Source organism: Lytechinus pictus, chromosome 3, assembly GCF_037042905.1.
Source record: "Lytechinus pictus isolate F3 Inbred chromosome 3, Lp3.0, whole genome shotgun sequence".
NCBI lineage: Eukaryota > Metazoa > Echinodermata > Echinoidea > Temnopleuroida > Toxopneustidae > Lytechinus > Lytechinus pictus.
The window spans coordinates 67,732,804-67,748,124 of NC_087247.1; positions in this window are offsets into that span (position 1 = coordinate 67,732,804).

The window sequence follows — 15,321 nt, forward strand, 5'->3', positions numbered from 1 at the left end:
ATACCAGACTGTGGAATTATCAAATTGTGAGCATGACACACCAATGTAGATCAAGCAAGACTTGCCTAGGAGACACAGACAAATGAAAAAGGAAATGACAAATACATTGGCTTTGAGACAACACATTCGTCACTTTCCTTGGAGACTCACAAACCATAGTGAATCTTACTGCATTTTATAGATTATAAAATATACTTATATAAAATTAAGATTAAAATATGCCAAACTCAAATTACAAGCAAACCACTGAATGCAGATGACTGCCTTGAATTGAGACTTCAGAATTTTTTAAATACACCCCAAAGTGCCAACATTTTACCAACCATAACAAGATTATAATTTTATGATTCATTCCATTTGTGCACTCAAAATTAAGACTCAGAATGTTCTTTCCAACAGTCAAGAATATATGTTTCCTCCAAACATCATGCAATAATTTGAAGGCTTCATTAATCACTATCGCCACTAATAATCACATGTTATCATCTCTTGACTGATCTTATCAATGCCTGACTATCAATAAAGTCTGCCTGATAGGTCTCAGTATCTTGATGAAATCAGAATGTTCAGGATGTATAATCTGCTATCTTCTCATTCCCAATGATAAAATGGAAGTTGTGACTGTCATACTAAATGCACATTTCCTCAATTCCTTTCCTTTCTTCACTGGAATACTTCCAAGTACCAAACTCTCTGTGGAATATAATAGACTCCATGGAAGTATATTTCAAATCTTATATCAATAAAAGAATAAAGATAGACTCATCATGGTGGGCTGACCGAGGAGCATTTGACATGATAGTGGAAATTGGAGGGTGATCATGAACCTCTTCAATAAAATGTTGTATACAATGAGGGTGAAGCTTGAATATCCATTTCAAACTTTACAAAACTTTTTAAATTCTTGTCAGTTTTCAAGTTATTATTTCTATATGTCAACCCTTTACTAGGCAAGGTCTTATTTCGGATAGTAGTGAATAGATGCAACACCACATGTATACCTCAACAAACAAAAATCTTGATAAAATAATGCCTTAACTGATTCATAATTATGTACATCTTTAATCCATCTTTCAATTGCTCCAACAAGTATTTATCCTTTGCATTCTCAAGAAAATACTGGAATACTAGGATGACATATTTGCTATCATCAAAACCAAATGTGGAATCAATCCCAGCTTTAACAGAATCTGTCAAGTATTTGGATGAAGGAATCCAAAATAGATCAAGTAAAAAAAATGTATTGTATCTAATTCTATTTTTTGCAAGAAAAGTGTTAAAAACACATAAGACATGCAGTACAATTTCTGTAGAGTAGGACTTGCTACAGGTAGTATAGACCACATGGGCCAATTGAGAATCTAGGAAAGCTACCATGGTGCTACATACAGCGCCTCACAGCATCCCATAATTGAATTGATTTTAGTGAATTCCTATGCATCTACCATCTCCATACCAAGCAAGTAGTAGGTCATACAAAGAAATGAAACAGTGCTCATGAAGGTATATGGATGTCACTCTCAATCTCAGTAACTAAATCAATGCATGCATCACAGATATCCTACCTTCATTTCTATACATTTTTTTTTAAAGGAGAGCATGATCGTGATAAGTTGCTCTTGAAATAAATTCTATCCTTGATGCAAACAAATTTCAAGTAAATTAAACATGATCAGGTACTATTCTCTTAACTGAGATCAACTCGGTTTTAGCAAGATTTAAAAAATAGTATGATCCAAAGAAAACATTTAATACTTTACTCTTTGAGAGCTAATAACTTGAATGCCAAAAGAAAGCTAAAATCTTGACCTATTATTGTCTACAGCAGATTCAAAGTTTTGGTTTGATAAGTATAAGAGCTCTATTTATAGAGTATCTCTCTGATTAGATCAGTCTAAATCACCTTATTTCTAATGATACTATTAAAGTGATTCCTATTTATATACACAGGTAATAACACACTATTAGGACCTGGCAAAGTGCCTGTTTAAAACATCCAAGCAATACAGATTTCTAAGTATTGACCCGGTCTGAGCTACTAGTAATCAAAATGATCAATTAAAAGAAGATTATTTTTGTGGATAATCCATCAGTTTGAAGAGATGATAAAACAAACCAAATGTGTTTTCACAACCAGGGAAAATAATAAGTTAATATCAGAATATAAATTGTGATCACAATATTACATTCTAAATATAAAAGGGAATTTTATGCAGAGGTTTTTAAAAAGTATATATATCCCTGTATTGCAACATATATCAGCAGCAGTGAATATATATTCAGTATCATTCCCCAGTGTGCCACAATGTGTTAGCAGTGTAATCACAGTGTGGAACAAAATGTGAAATCATATTCGCAATGTTATATTTGAGACTGTTGACAACATGAATCACATTTTCATATATAGTCGGTGGCCATCCGAACCGTCATATCACACATATAACGGCGCAAACCCATTTCAGAGAAAATCGACTTCAAAGTTAACTATAATTTTCACTTAGTTCCCCAGCCTTACAATATATTCAATGCTAGAAAAATACATGGTTGGAAAGACCAAGACAATTGCTTGACAATGGTATCCTCATTTTAACTCAAAACCAAGGATCAGAGAAAATATCGCCAAAGAGCTCCATGTTTATAATTTCGGTTTGAGCGGTTTAGATTTCCCCTGTACCCTGACCGCGATTTCGATGCGCGCGGTCAGTCAAAACGTCGTATAGCTTTTCACATGCAAAGTCAATGCAGTGTCGACGGTTTGGCTGACCGCGCGAATTGAAATCACTGTCAGTCAAAACGTTGTATACCTGTATCGCTCTGCTACAGTACACGTTTCCAATGCGATTTGCGCATTTTATTAAAAAACTGTATGTCATCGCCATGAAAATCCCCTCATATCTCAGAAACTAAAATAAATTGCTGCCTAGAAATTAAGTTATAAATGGAATAGGACTTGTACTTTCATTTTCTGCAAAAATTTCAAAATCAATTTTGACTGAAATTGACTGATACGACGGTTCGGATGAACGCCGACGATATGAACATACATGTACTGTGAATACTCACACTGTTGAGATGTCCAGAGTGATATTCACACTGCCAGATTTGAGCATTGTAGTGTGTGGATCACATCTTCACATAGTCCACACTGAAAACACACTGTGAAAACACTATAGTGCAACACTATATCCTTTTCAGCAGGGTCAGAAGTCATTAATATCTTGAACCAGTGCAAACCCATCTGATTATAATTTACTCAAATAGGAAAGCTATGTATATGAAATGATAGAATGGGATTACAGCATAATAGGAGTTTATGACCTTTCAAAGAGAGTACAACAATTTCCACTGTAATTTAATTTGTCAATGAATGCATATTTTGATTGCTAGCGCTACTAAAATAACCTTTTGAGAGTAGGATTAGAAGTCAGTATTTTTGTTTTAAATTGGGAGGAAAAAAGTTTTGACTGCAGTAATAGGATAGGCAAGGATGACTTCACCCTTTTTAATATTTTCTTGGTGAGATCTGTTCCAAATTTCTAATTGCAGACTCTTACTTGAAATTTACAGAGCTAATTCAACACACCTAGAATTATCAATTCAGTACTATGGATCTCAGAATATAAAAACAAATTTTCAAAACTTCAAGTACCCTGATAAACTAAATCTAATATTTTTCTTCCGTCCATTATTTGAAAAGATTCAATTCTATTTTTTTTTCAGAATGACCATTTTTATACATCTATTGTCAGACATCAAACTCAAACTACATCCGAATCTTCTTTCTAAAGTAAAGGTCATTTGTAAACCAACCTCCCATCAATTTCACATGGGTGAAAGGAGAGTTAAGAGGTCATTAAGATAATGCAGTATTCTAAGAATAGATGGTCAAATAGCACTCAAATACATCCATTATCTTCACAAGGAAGTAGGATAAAAAATATTGGATTTTCTCACAAAAACAAAATTCTAAATAAGAGGTGCGTGTCTCATTTCAACATATTTTCATTTATTCATCAATTAATTCTTATGCAATAATGCTTACCCATTAACTTTAGAAAAAACTATTTACTCATATCATTTATGAATTATTTGTTTCTTTATATAAGTAATATATTTATATTTATCATTTCATTCACATATTTTGTTTATTATCTTTTTTATTATTGTTTGGGGGTATAATTCTACTATGCCTCTCATACAGGAATCTTCATCAATCAGGAGTACTGTATCATTTCCTTTTCCAGGACAATCAATTAGCAGTCATATATTTTATTTAAATCATCCAGGATAATGACTCCAATAACTCAAGATCCTCTAGACTATACAGTGATATTTGTGAATGTCATAAAGCGATACTAATGTCACTTACAAGCTGCAAGATGCGATAAAAGCTGAAAACATTATTACAGTTTAAGAGTTACAACAATGTTCATCTTAACTCAAGTGATAGTGTTAATGATTTTCATGCTTTTCTAAATCGTATCATGATCTTGCAGAGCAAGAGAAAAATTAGAGGTATTTAGAATGGCCTCATCATATTGGTAAAGGTTGGGTGGAAGACCTGTGAAGTGGAATGTTATTAGTTTTTGAGTGAGGTTTGGCGCCAGACTTATGGATTTCTCTCTTGAAGGCACCCAAGAGATGGGAGACAGATGGAGGGGCTCAAGAGGAAAATATATTAATAAATCAACAATAATTCTTTGAAATCATAAAGAAAAAAGATGAGTAGAAGACTTAATAAAAGGTAAGAAGAGTAGACACAACCATGAAAAGCTATCTTCATTAGATTTCGTATAACCATGAGACAATAGGAAAAGAAATGTTAGAGCATGAAACTGAAAGATAATTTATGTATGGAAACTATAAAGAGTGGGTGGGTGAGCGAGTGAGAAAGATAGTACCAATAAGAAGATTAAAAAATCTATCATTGTAAATTATTTTTTAAGGCAATTGACTCACAGTCATGTCAAAAATGAAAAAAACATTAATTTGAATGAATTCTCTCAAAACTATAGACAATTCAGTGCAATTTAAAGACTTGTGCATAAGGCAATTTGCCAACACTTTCTAGCAGGACTTTTTCAAGTCAAGATTCTTTCACCTTTAAACAATTGATCTCGAACACATTGTTCGAAAAGAAGCAGGGACATTTAGACCTGAAATAATTAGATTTAAGTTCGTCTCAAACACACATCCTAGAGTGAGGCTTGTATTTGTTTGACATGATTAGTTTTGACAGTCGAATGCCACCACACCCTTGTAGCCATGGGAATAAATTAGAAACATCAACCTGTTACTAAGACAAGCTAAATGAAATTAGGTATAACAATTGTTTTTGTTACATACAAATCTCAAAGAAACTTTAAGAAGATATCTGAGGCATTTTCATGACCGGGACAAGCAATAAAATCTGAACCTCATCCATTGTTTTGTTTTAGATGGGGCTGGTACAGACACCTCTTCAAGCATCCCATTTCTGGTCTAATGCTAAAATCACGCTAAATGTGTACACAACCAAATCCTGAAACACGTTGTTCATTAAATTAGACTTTCGATGTCCTGTTTGTCTTTTTATCTATCTTTCTTTTTTTATGTGTTTACTTCACATTCCCTTACAGTGGAACCAGGACACCCCCCCCCCTCTGAGAAGGCAAGATGGATAGCTTACTACTAACAGAGCATTCAAACTTTGTATGAACCATTTATCCTAATATTTTTCTTCAACTCTCAACCAACTCTTTTGTCAGCGTTCATCCGAACGGTCGTATATCAGTAAATTTTGGTTAAAAAAATAGAAATCGATTTTGAGATTTTTAAAGTACAAATCCCACTCTATACATAAGTAAATTTCTAGGCAGCAATTTAATTCAGTGTTTGAGATATGAGGGGATTTTCAAGGCAATGCCATACAAATTGTTGATAAAATGCACAAATCCCATTGAAACGTGTACTGTAGCACAGCAAAGCAAACAATGGCTGCGTGTGCTTAATATGCAAATGCGCGGTCAGCCAAACCATCGCATCATAATAATAATTGGCATTTATATAGCGCTTTATCAATCTACATGTACGACTGTTATTATTACCCGGTCACTGGATTCATAGCATTTCAAGCAGCCTGTTAGGCGCAAACTTGCTAAACCAACCACAATGACGGTTGTTTCCTACCGGTACCCAATTAGCACCTGGGTGAGAGTGGCAAAGTGTGGATTGACGCCTTGCCACAGGACGCTAGACCATGGTGGGATTCGAACACACGACCCTCTGATTACAAGGCGAGAGTCAGAACCGCTACACCACGGCGCTTCCACACATCGTATTGGCACTGCATTGACTTTGCAAGTGAGAAAGCAATACAAAGTTTTGACTGATCGCACGCATTAAAATTGCGGTCGGGGTTGTTGTATCATTACAAGTATGTAGCTCTTTTTATGTAACTCTTGGTTATGTTTAAAAATAAAATGTATCAATGTTAAGCACTTGTCTTGGTCTTTTCTACCATGTATTTTTCTAGCAATACAAATCTTGTACTGCTTTGGAGAACGAGTGCTATGAAGTTGATTTTCTCTGAAATGTGTTTCAAACTGTCGTATCGCAATACTACAGTTCGGATGACCACGAATTGTTGAACTATTTAACGATAAAAATAACAGATCTCAACTTTCCCCTCAAGAGTCATGGTTTAATCACTTTAACATCAATATCTTGACATTTTCCTAAAATACATGTGATATTAAAATGTCACCATCAATACCGAGTGGAAAATGAAAGGAAACATCATATTTTCCACAGGGGAATATCATGTAATAACAACCTAGAGCTGGTTAAAGTGAAGGCACCCAGTGAAGGACAAACAGTACACAGGGAGAGAGAGAGAGAAAGAGTTTACAAGATGGAATTGACATTTACAAAGATGGGCTAATTCTGCCTTCTTGCTATCTTGTAAGTATAGTGAGAAGGCAGCAATCATTGGATTCCCATCTAACCTGTCTTACAAACCAAGGTAATCTATTCTTCCATCCACTCTCAATGCTCATGATCTACAAAATGGTTGCAAATGCAGATGAGACTTAAGGGTCAGTTTCTGCTTCATTCCATTATATTACAAAGCTCTCCAACAACCGAATTCTGTCGACAACTTGTCCCTTAAAGCTGACTTACTAGAGAACAAAGGGAGAGACTCTCTCTTTATACACTCTGACCTAGTTACATAAGCTTGCTAACCGGAATGAAAGACATAGATTTGCAATGCAATTGAGGCACCAAAAAACATGGAGAGAAAGGTAACAAGTTTACTTGAATCACTTTTACTATGCAATTACATTTGAACTTAAAGGACAAGTCCACCCCAACAAAAACTTGATTTGAATAAAAAAAGAAAAATTCAACAAGCATAACACTGAAAATTTCATCAAAATCGGATGTAAAATAAGAAAGTTATGGCATTTTAAAGTTTCGCATAATTTCAGAAAACATTTATATGCACATCTCGGTCGGTATGCAAATGAGGAACTGATGACATCACTCACTCACTATTTCTTTTGTATTTCATTATATGAAATATGAAATATTTTTATTTTCTCGTCATTGTCATGTGAAATGAAGTTTCATTCCTCCCTGAACACGTGGAATTCCATTATTTTAACATTTTGTGTTTCAGGCAAGGAGGTCCTAATCGTCAAATTTGTAAAAATTGAAATATTGTATAATTCAAACAATAAAAAACAAAAGAAATTGTGAGTGAGTGACATCATCGACTCTCTCATTTGGATGTAACTGGCTCGTTCATATAACTATTTTGTTAAAAATAAGCGAAACTTTGAAATGTCATAACTTTCTTATTTTACATCCGATTTTGATGAAATTTTCAGCATTGTGCTTGTCTGATTTTTCTCTATTGATTCAAATCAACATTTTTCTGAGGTGGACTTGACCTTTAAATGTTCTATGTCTTATCACTCATTCAATGTCAGATCTCAGCATTACTTCTGAACAAACATCAAAATCAGACCTGCCAACCTTCTACAACCAAAAAAAGTATTCTTATCAGGAAAAAAGGTATTTTTTGACCAAAAAAAAAAAGAGTATTTTTAAAAAGTTTGTCTCAATGTAACAATCCCCAGCCTGTTGTAGTGAGATCGGTGAAAAAACATGTGAAATGACTATACTTGAAAACTTGATAATTCACCCTTTTAAACATGTGCTCGTTGGCAAGAATTTACTTTTTCTTTTTATGCAACAAGTTACTGGCCCGACAGTGATTTTAACCAGTATGTGACTGTCGGACCGGCGCTAGTATCACGCTCTGTGTATAAATAATACATACTCCATAATCAGAAATTAAAGTAACAAATCATACAGAAAAAATATTGGTGTATTTATAGGAAAAAAGGGAACGGTTGGCATGTCTGCAAAATCTTAACTAGCTGAAAAGGTGTAAAATTTCCATTACTTGTATTACACTATTGAAAATCTTTTCAAATTTCATGTTTTTAGACTTGTTGTGCCAGTATACAGACCAAGCCTAGAGGTGGCATTAAACCCCTTTGTTGTCCTTATATCACTCCACAGCTGAATTGCTTTTTCTGCATACAATAACTTAAAAAATATTAGAGTTTTTCATTTTTGGGGGCATGTCAACACATTGTAACTATATTACAAGTCTGGATCTGGATTTTCAAATCAAATGTCATTTTAACTTTTTTACATGCCATAACGTGAAAAATATCCAAGAACTTAATTGTCAAATATGAAATTGGCCAAAAGAATAATTGCCACAAGTATTATCAACCTGGTACCTATCTGAAAGTAAAAACAAAATAAATTGGGAGGGGTCATGAAAGTACATAATAGTACAGAACAGAGCTTAAGTAGGTAAAATATGCAAAACTAACAATTTAATTCTCCTTTGATTGTAAAAAGATCATATTCTAGTGTAATTTTTAAACAAACATCCTGCAGAGCTTTGTGATATTTATCATCATAAGATATGAATGCACTATGATATCAAAGATCTCATAACCCAAATCTCTCTCAATTCAAACTAGATTTATTTCATCTATTCTAGCAAGAAATCCAAGACAAACCCACATACATGCATGTACAAAGATCATCTAACCTATATCTCTTAAGGTTCATGTCTTCTGGCTAATGTTGCTCTGAGCAAGACACTGGATGACAAATCGTTTTCTACAACAGGATGAGGGAAATCATGGATGGAAGATTGAAACTTTCATACCTTATAGTGTATGCAATATATCAGGCTTATCAGAAGATGTGTTTAGATGGTGGATAGAAAGCATCTGAAAGATCATCATTATACCAAGTTTCTGCTTCAAGTGTATTGTCTTTAATATTTGATTAAGTCATTTTCACATTAAACAAGCGGTCCAATCAGAAAATATGTAAATAAAAATCATCTAAAATCTCATGGACTATCTTTACTCCACTCAGATAGTAAACAAAGAGGCTTTAATAGGAGAAATTATAATCTGTAAACAAATTTTCGGCATTACTCCTATGTGTTTTTTCATTACAGATCGAGCATGCGATCTAAAACACATAGGAGTAATGCCAAAAATTTGTTTACAAATCCACTCAGATACTCAGGTGAAGGTGATTTTGTCTTAAATAAAATGATTCTCTTAAAGCTTCTCAAGTCTTTATAAATTACCTTAAGTGTTTTGTCACTATTCTAGTTTACTGATACATTATATGACTATGTGAGTCCTATTAAAGGACAAGTCCACCCCAACAAAATCAATCTAGCAGAACAAAATTTCATCAAAATCAGATGTAAAATAAGAAAGTTATGACATTTTAAAGTTTCGCTTAATTTCACATAACAGTTATATGCACATCCTGGTCAGTATGCAAATGAGGAGACTGATGACGTCATCCACTCACTATTTCTTTTGTATATTATTATATGAAATATGAAATATTCTAATTTTCTCCTCATTGTCAAGTGAAACAAAGATTAATTCCTCCTGAACATGTGGAATTAGGATTGTTTAATACTATTTGGTTCAGTCAAGTTGAACCTCATTGTCAAATCTGTAAAAAATGAAATATTGTATAATTCAAACAATAAAAAACAAAAGAAATAGTGACATCATTGACTCTCTCATTTGCATGTCACTGAGTTGTGCATATCACCGTTTTGTGAAAAAATAATCGAAACTTTGAAATGCCATAACTTTCTTATTTTACATCCGATTTTGATGAAATTTTCAGTGTTCTGCTAGATTGATTTTTCTCTATTTATTCAAATAAACATTTTTCTGGGGTGGACTTGACCTTTAAACTATAAATGTGCTCATATTAGGAATACTCCAATATTATTCAAATCGTTGAACCTTTAGCAAATGTTTAGACCTAATGACATTGACCAATAGGATATTGCTTTCTGTGAAGAATACTTAGCCCCCAAGTTCAATGAGGTTAATAAAGGCAAGGGTATCCATAATGAATTTTCACCTGAGGTATATAGGATGAAAGCAATAAAGGATGATAACACTCGCTCTCTCCCTAAAGGAGGTATATTAATAGCCTGTCTTGTATTGCTAACACATGGCTACGAGACATTGAAGGATTGATGTAGCCTATTGGTTATTGCCGTAGAAACCTACCCCCATTTTACACTGAAAAGTTTGCCCTGAGTCACATATCACAAAGGTTTGTGATGGATTGCAAATGTGAAAGACGGATTCACTTTAGTTCCTGGTCAGGGTTTGGAACAAAATGCACATGCCATAATTTTCTAATACAAGTAGATCATACCATTTTGTGATTGAAAAATTCTTTTTTTTTTAACTTCATTAGTATGTGTTATTTTTCTTTGGAATATGTGACTAATTTCATTAGGCACTCTAATCTCCCTCATCTCTACATGCATACATGTAATACAATGCAGAATTACTGCCAAATTTGAATTTTTAAGATCAGTAATGTGTCTTTCTTTGATTTACTGTTAACTCAATTGTGGATGATATATTATGGAATCTGTCAGAATATTCATGCATGTAGGCACCACATTTCAATAATGTATTCACAACAGCAAATCTAGGCGCAAGATGAGTTTGAGGAACGACTGGATGAGGATCATGAAGACACATTTGCTGCGGGGAGTGAATTCAACCTCAAACTTGACTACATGTGACATAATCGATGGGAGTAAAACATATAGGAAATCATTTACTGCCTTGAAAGTCAATAGTGCATTCTTGCCTCTGAGGGGTTGCAAAGTTGGAATAAATTTGAATGTAATCAAAGACACCTGATATAGTCCCATGTACTTGCTCTCTAGTTCACTGAACTTGGAAACATTGATACATCAGGCTTTCATGGCACAGAGTTGTGGCTTTGCTCTAGTCCTTTCTGAATAATCATGGTGGCATCTAAAATCTTACCACGGTTTTCTATCCTGAGGCTGTGATCCAGAGGCTGTGATTTGTCTCAGTCAGGATGCATTACTGGTTCTAGAGAATATTTTGCTAAAGCTAAGCAGCAGGAATTAGGATCTATCGTAAATGTATAGGTATTTTTGTTATAAAGTACACCTTCTAAAAAAAAGAATAATTTCAGAATATTTGTTAGAGTTTTAGAATGTCACTTCATCGGAAAGATTTTGTTTGAGTTCTTGGCAGAATCCTTCCATAGTGTAGGGCTGTATCTCCTTGAATAACCTGGGCAAACTTACAGATTTCTTGACAGTAATTTGTATGCTAAAAATAGACCAATCTAAGCATTAAATCAATGTAACTTCACTAAATTACACAACATGAACAGTGAGATTCATATCCTAACAGTATAACATGCAGGAAATGAATAATCTCATATAGAAAAGGATGAATCTCATTGCATTATTGACTGACTTCTTCTCTCAGTCATTCTCTTCCTGCATACATCATCGTCTCTCAATTTCACAAGCTGCATTCATATTTCAAAATGATTAATTCAACATGTGATTAAACATTGCCTTTGTCATTACCAGAGAATGCCTCTTGTATTGAGTGAAAGATGTAGACAGATAGCCAATGGCAATGCACAGTGTATAGAGAGGTCTTCATATGCTTGAATTGACCGTAACATCTCCCACCCTCAAGGTATTGAGACAGAGGGAGATGAGATGAGACTCTACTGAATTGAATGTGTGAGCACGAAGCAAAGAATTCTTCTTATAGCATGCATGATGTATCAGCTTGTTGGTTAGACTTCTTCCCCTCTCCCCTAGATTCAAGTTATTTAACCAACTTGCTGGAAGAATGAATTAATTCCCTTGGCTCTTAGGTTGGCAAACATGGAAATCAGGTTAGAGACTTTCACTCAGGACATTTTCAAACATTTGGCCTGCTGTTTTTATGCTTCCTCTAAAAATGCAATCTCAATGGAATACCAAAGACAGATCTTTTTTCTTGCATCAAAATGTTGATCGGAAATAAACCTGCAAGGAAACTTGTCATTTCTTTCAAGGTGACATAGACTACTCTGCTGGCAGCTGATTTTTCATTTAGAAAGAAAATTTCTTAAAGGAGTAATATATTGATTATGAATATGGCCTTATTATATATCAGTGGAAAGGTCATGATGTGGGGATTATCATTTGGTCATTCAAAAATAACGAAAGTAATACATAAGGTGGAAATCGCCAATTAAAAAGCGCTAAAATGCCTCTCCGAAATACGCCTCCCATCGGTCTCTAAATTGACTCGAATTTGATGACGTGTATGAGTGTACGAGAGACGTGATTGGCTCTCCCACGTCAAGCTCCACTTGCATGCAAAACCTGTTGCGAGGGTATGTTTTCTCAACACTGTCACTGAATACTTCGATCACGAAATGAAAGAAAACCCAGAAGTTTATCTAGATTTTGGATTTTCAATTAGATGATTTTGAAGATGAAGAGAATGATGATGAAGTTTCTAGCTCTAGTGACATGGATGGAGGTAAATTAGGGGAATTACGTCTATGATGATGAGTCGGACAATTCAACTTGCATGCCGGCCGATTCGCTACCAACTCATGCAGCTGCTAGTGCTAGGGTGCTAGCTGCACGTATGCCTACCGCGGGCTAAAATAAATCCATGAAAATTCCAGCCTGACCATCCATACAGAGTCTCTTCCCTCTGTCAAGGCTCTAAAGAAAGAAAATAATGATATATCTGTACTTACAAACAAGTGCATATATCCGAATCTGAAGGCAAATCAACTCAACGAATAGCAGCAGACGATATTCACCGATGATAAACTTCACGTGGCCGTGGCTGGGATAAATTGTCACTCGTTCTGTTAGATATAATTTCTATCTCATTATTTTGACAAAATTACGAAACTCGGGGAATTATTTATTTATCTATATAAAGATATAGTAACACCTCGTACTATTTTTAAATTACGATAAAACCTTTTTTGAAGCAAAAAGGTGAGGTAAATTAGAATTAGATATAAAAGATCATCCCCAACATGCATAGCTCGTATGTGATTGTAAACAAACCTTCAAACACACATTGCTTGCTCGCCTTGGCTGAGAGAGTAGATGCACGTGTTGCACAGCTCTCAATCAGCATTTTGGATGGTTTGTTTACAATCACATACGAGCTACGCATGTTGGGGATGATCTTTCACATCTAATTTTAATTTACCTCAACTTTTTGCTTCAAAAAAGGTTTTATTGTAATTTGAAAATAGTACGAGGTGTTACTATATCTTTATATAGATAAATAATTCCCTGAGTTTCGTACTTTTGTCAAAATAATGAGGTAGTAATTATATCTAACAGAACGAATGACAATTTATCCCAGCCACGGCCACGTGAAGTTTATCGTCGGTGAATATCGTCTGCTGCTATTCGTTGAGTTGATTTGCCTTCAGATTCGGATATATTCACTTCACGTTTGTAAGTACAGTTATATCATTATTTTCCTTCTTTAGAGCCTTGACAGAGGGAAGAGACTCTGTATGGATGGTCAGGCTGGAATTTTCATGGATTTATTTTGGCCCACGGTAGGCATACGTGCAGCTAGCACTAGCAGGTGCATGAGTTGGTAGCGAATCGGCCAGCATGCAAGTTGAATTGTCTGACTCATCATAGACGTAATTCCCCTAATTTACCTCATCCACGTCACTAGAGCTAGAAACTTCATCATCATTCTCTTCATCTTCAAAATCATCAAATTGAAAATCCAAAATCTAGATAAACTTCTGGGTTTTCTTTCATTTCGTGATCGAAGTATTCAGTGACAGTGTTGAGAAAACAAACCCTCGCAACAGGTTTTGCATGCAAGTGGAGCTTGACGTGGGAGAGCCAATCACGTCTCACGTACACTTATACACGTCATCAAAAAAACCCAATTTCGCGGACGTAATTGAGAGTGTTTGAAGCGTTCAGAGAGAGAACTTTAAACTATCAATTAAGTGAGTTTCATCGGTCTCCATGATAAATGATGTACACCATCGTGTTCTTCTTATTTTCCCCTTTAATTTGATATATAATTCTTCATTTTTATGATTTTCAATATATTTCTACTTTAAAGCTTTTTAAATATACATGCAGGTAATGAAAAATATCTTGAAGGAATAGATGCTAAAATTTACTTCTCTTGGTCTTCCTCTCAATACAATAAAATGTCTAATTTGACAGAGTTCAAAGCTTCAAACAAAACAGAATGAAAGCGATAAGTACAAACTCTGAAGAAGTCAAGCAGTGGTTAAGCTGAATGATATAATTCCAGGACATATTTTATTCTGAAGAATTAATATTAGTGAGAAATGCAATGGCAAATTTGTTATTTTACATGCTTGAATGAATGAATTGCCAATCATAAAGAACACCTGTGTATACATACATGAATGTAAAACTAAAAAACATGAAAGAAATAAGAACCTAAATGACAAGAATTCTTGAAAAGATGTGTTTATAAATAAATTTCTCATTAGACCAGCTTGGCAGGAAACAGTGAACATTTTTTTTGCTTTCCCTAAATTCAAGTTCAGTGTTATTCCCATATATTGTACCAATAACTACTTCCTCAACTCAGCTGGCAGGAGGAATGTCCCTTAAAAGTGCATGCACTCTACATCGGTATCTAATATCATTTATCTGATCCCTTTTGAATGTGCAGGGACTATAGGAAGTACATGAACGTTCAATTCTATTTTATGGCTACCAAAATTGAGGTAGGTACAATTACATTTTCAAAGATTTGCTTACACACATTAGGTAGCTACTATGGGGTACCCAACCACAACATGTTACCATATAGGGGGTAATGTAATGACATCATTCAATTTGCAAGGAAATAAAAAACAATTTTTGACAAT